Source organism: Solanum verrucosum, unplaced genomic scaffold (genome assembly GCF_900185275.1).
Source record: "Solanum verrucosum unplaced genomic scaffold, falcon-dt-bn FXZP01000041.1, whole genome shotgun sequence".
In the NCBI taxonomy this organism is placed as follows: domain Eukaryota; kingdom Viridiplantae; phylum Streptophyta; class Magnoliopsida; order Solanales; family Solanaceae; genus Solanum; species Solanum verrucosum.
In genome coordinates, this window is record NW_026020250.1 from 1430434 (window position 1) to 1435257 (window position 4824).

Below are 4824 nucleotides of genomic sequence, written 5' to 3' on the forward strand. Positions count from 1 at the left end.
GCTTTTAAGGCTTATAGTCATTCACTTCATGCTAGAAATGCCCTACTAAAAATGGAAATAGTTTTGAAATCGTGGTCTATAATCATTGATGGCATATCCGGATACCATACTAATCAAGACCTAATTTAGGAAAATAGCCCAAAAAGCATTGAGGGAAAATCTTGATATCATTCTATCACGTGGCCAAGCTTCGTAGAGCATATAGATATCTCCATCTATAATCTTACTTGAGTCACAAACATACTTTCATAAATAAGCATTATTTTCAATAGTTCATAAGCTTCATCATGTTTTCAAAGTCAATGCATCTTCAAATTCATTTAAATCAATCTCATAAAAGGACACGCATATCTTCATGAATTCTTTCATGGTTTATAATCAAAATCATTAGTTATGCATGGGTTCATGGGAAATCAAGTTAAAACATGCAATTACTTTAATTCATGCATAAAAAATCATAAAACAATCAATTGAATCAACATTGAAAGGAACCCATGACATGGAAGAAAACCTAACTTCAATTGGAGATTCTATCTTTACAAAATTGGAGAATTTAGGGACCCTATGGAGGAAAGGACTCCATAGGTGAATACTGTCATACATTGGAGTTCTAAGCCCAAAAGTTATGGTAGATTGAAGACTTGGTCTTGAAACCCTAGGTTGACTCCTTTTTCAAGTTTTCTATAGAGAGAAATATTTTGAAGAGGAAGACTTGTTCTTCTTTTGAGAATTTGAGAGAATGAATTCATTTGGGTGAGTTTGAGGGTTAAAAACATTTATATAGGGCTTAAGGTGAATGGTAAAATAATATAGTATTAGGCTAGAATAGCTATGAAAAGACTTAGAAGCCTTTAAGAAAACTAACCGTTGATCCTACTCAAGCCCTGACCCATGGTTTGTTGGTCAGACCATGGACCCTCCTGGTTGGTCATGGTTGAGGTTAGAGACCCCTAATTTTGGACCCCCAGCGAAGGACCATACTTACGGCCCGCGGATCCATCAACGGACGGTGGACCATGATCGTAGGTCCCAACTCTTGGCCTCAAAATTTCTCTAAGTCTAGGACTCACCTATCAGACTTATCAACGGCTCGTGCATTGAATGATGAACCATCCTGGTGAACCGTTGAAAAAGTACTGGAACTTGACATTTAGGAATATTTCTAACTCGTCAACCATGCCAAAACCAACGGACCGTCATCCTAATTATGGGTCGTGGGTGGTGTCATCTGTGCTGGCACCGGGTCTTTTAAGAACTGAAATTTTGTCCCTTTTTGAATCCGAGGTGTTACAAACTTTCTTGAAAATAGAGGTGATGGGTTAGATCTATTTGCCCTATTTCTGCTTCGAAAGAGAGAATAAAGTAAGGTATTTGTCTGTTTAGTTTGACATTTAGATGAGACTGAAAGAAGATTCTATTCATAGATGCTTTGAGATTGAAAGATGATTAGCGCCATTGAAGATGACCTAGCCTAGTCATGAATGTCATCACTATAGAGCAACACAGTTACCCCTATGTGACATCAATTTCTAATCCTCACACCCTTAGATTACTTGTTAACTCTTGAATTCTTCCAAATTTTAGTTTAATTATGATAATTGATAAGGAAAGCTTTTTATTGAATTGGTGGAATCATCCACCCACTTGTTCTTACTGTTACAAATGAGAAATTCTAATATCCAAATTTCTTGATAGGAATTATCTACGATATACCATTTTCTATGGGATTCGACCCCGACTCTTCGTTGGGTTTTTATTGACTACCCATTTTCCCATTTAATTAGTTTTAATGAGGACATTAGAGCGTTATCACAAGCAACAGATAATCATTCATATTATGACCACTCTTTCCAAAATTAAAGCAACCATCCATACCGGCCAAACATTTTCCATCATATTTCTTGCCACACCTTGTGCAAGTAAGCATAGAAGATCCACCACTATTTCCTCCTTGAGGCTTAGGATAAGTGTAACACCTCGGATTCAAGAAGACAGAAAAATTTTAGTTTTAAGAAATCAGGTGATAGTTCCTACGGTGCCATCTACACCCCGTGGAACGACCCACAAATCGTAGGTCAAGTCCGTGGATTGGTCAGTCAGATTTTCCAAGATGTCAAGTTCCAGTACTTTTGCAACGGTTCACCAGGACAGACCGTTGTTCATTGCATGAGCCATAAATAGGTTTTGTAGGGGAGTCCTAGACTTAGTAAGATTTTAAGGCAAAAAGTTGAGGACCACGGTTGGGACCCACGGCTCGTCAATTGAACCACGACCTATGGGTGTGTCTCGTCATTGAGGTCCGGATTTTTGAGTATCTGACACAAAATGACGGACGAACAGGACGGTCCATTGGTGGAACCACGGACCGTAAGTCGTCACCGTCGATAGTGTCAGCAGTTATTCTTCTTAGGAGCTTTTAGGTCTTTTCCTAAGATTAATACTATGTCGTTTTACCCTTCACCAAAACCCCTATATAAGCATTTTAACCCCCTAATTTCCCTAATTAAAATCATTCTTTCAAATTTACAAAAGAAGAACAAGTTTTCCTCTCAAATAATTATCTCTCTAGAAAGCTTGAAAAAGAAGGGATCAACTTAGGGTTTGAATTCAAGTATCAAATTCCTCCATTGATGTCAAGCTCTTGGTATTGAGGTATGATGGTTTTCATCCATGGAGCCCTTTCCTCCATAGAGTTCCTAAATTGTCCAATTTATAAAGATAGAATTCCCCAATTGAGTTAGGATTTTCTTCCATGTCATTGGTTCCTTTCATTATGGATTTAATTGATTGTTTTCTGATCTATCAAGCATGAATTGATATAATTACATGATTTTATGATGAAATCCCATGAACCCATGTCTAACCCATGTTTTCTAGATATTTATGATTGAAAGTGGGTGTTAAATCATGAAAGGTGAATTATGGAACTATGCATGTTCTTATGAAATTGATGTAAATGTTTTAAGGATTCTTTGAGATGAAGTATCAATGATGTTGTTATTGTTGTATTGATAAAAAGATTTCTCATATACACATGAAAGCGTGATTGTGAAAGGTTGTCTCACATAATAAGGGTTCTTAAGGTTGAAAGGCTTTCTCACCTAAAATGAACCAATATTAAGGAGCTATTTTAATGTAGAGGCAAGAGGCGATTACCCATTCTCTCTATTGAAATACAAGTGGAAATTACCCATATCATATGATGTAAGGAGAAAAGGCGATTACCCATGTTCCTTCATGAGCTAAGATGAATATGATTAAGAACTATTCCATAGAAGTCAAGCTTAGAACCGAGTGGACAAGTGGCGATTACCCATGTCCTATAAACTATGTGCCAACATAGGATTGTCTATATAGAGATTAGCTAGTGGATCCACATAAGCTAGAAGTTCATGGTCCTTACTTTGAAAGGAGGACAGCCCATTTTCGGTGTGGGGTAGACACTAGATTCCATAATAATAGCTCTCATGGTCGTATATCTTGGTTAAGGCTACTTCCCACAAGCAAGCTATGATGAACTAAGGTTACCTCAAGGAAGTATCTTGTACATGTTTAAGATGATGACTATGTGCATTGACCATGTTTTATGACTCATGTTTTCTAACTCTTTATCTCATGTTTTAGATTGTTCATTGCATTTCATGAAAGTATCTCTTTTAAGCATGTATTTATATGTCTTATGAATGGCTATCATACTTGGTACATATTTTTTGTACTAACACATACTCTTGCTTACATTTCCCCAAATGTAGGGTCCGACAGTCAGGGTTCTCAGTTTTGTGGCTAGAGTTCGCTAAGGAGATTTCGAGCTTTGGGTGAGTCCTCATGCTTTCAGTTTTGGAACATGATATACGCTCCTCACCCAGATTAATTCTTATGCATTAGATGGCTTTGAGACGATGTTTAGATTTTCGCTATGCTCTATAAAACCTTTATATATTGAATTGTCTTTTAAATCTGTTTATTCTATTTCTTGTATGATGAAAGCTAAGTGGCTTGTATGGGGCATCTTGGGGTCTTATAGGCCATGTTACACCTAGGGGCTAACTTGGGTCTTGACAGTTAGACACCCTATCCATGTTTAACTTAGTCGGAGAATTAGAAGAACTTTGACCAAAAAGCCCTTTGCCGGAATTTAGAATAACCTTGTCCATCGAACCTAGAATAAGAAAAGTCAATATCACCATTCCTTACCCTCTTGGTCTCTCTTGCCTTTTCCTTGAGTTTTTCTTCTTTAATTTGTTGGGCATGTATCATCAAACGGGAGATATTTATCTCCTTAATCAACATGGCAGTGTGACATTCTTGAATGACCAAATCGAAAATGTGTGACATAAACTTACTCATCCTTGCCCTAAAGTCGACAACCTAGTTGGAGCATACTTGGCCAATTTAGTAAACTTCAAAGCATACTCTTTCACACTCGTATTACCTTGTCATAGATTAATGAACTATTGTCACGACCCAAGCCTAGGGCCTAGACGTGACATGGCGAATGAGGAACCCGAAGGAACCCCAAACAAGCCTCTCAAACTTGTCATCACACTTCATCGGTCGCGGAAGTACAATCAACATTAATTAACGGGAAATAGGGACTAAGGGCAAACCATTTCAAAAAGACATCATAGAACAAGAGTCAAGCTCATTTACAAAATACTTGTCCAATGCACACCTCTACATACATAGATAGGACGGGGGCCATGACATACTACCGGCTCCCCTCATAGTCAAAATACAATTGCAAGCTAAAGTCTCAAAACATAGGAGTAGGAAACATAACATAGCCCTCGAATCATTGAGGACTCACCAACAAACTCGGATAAG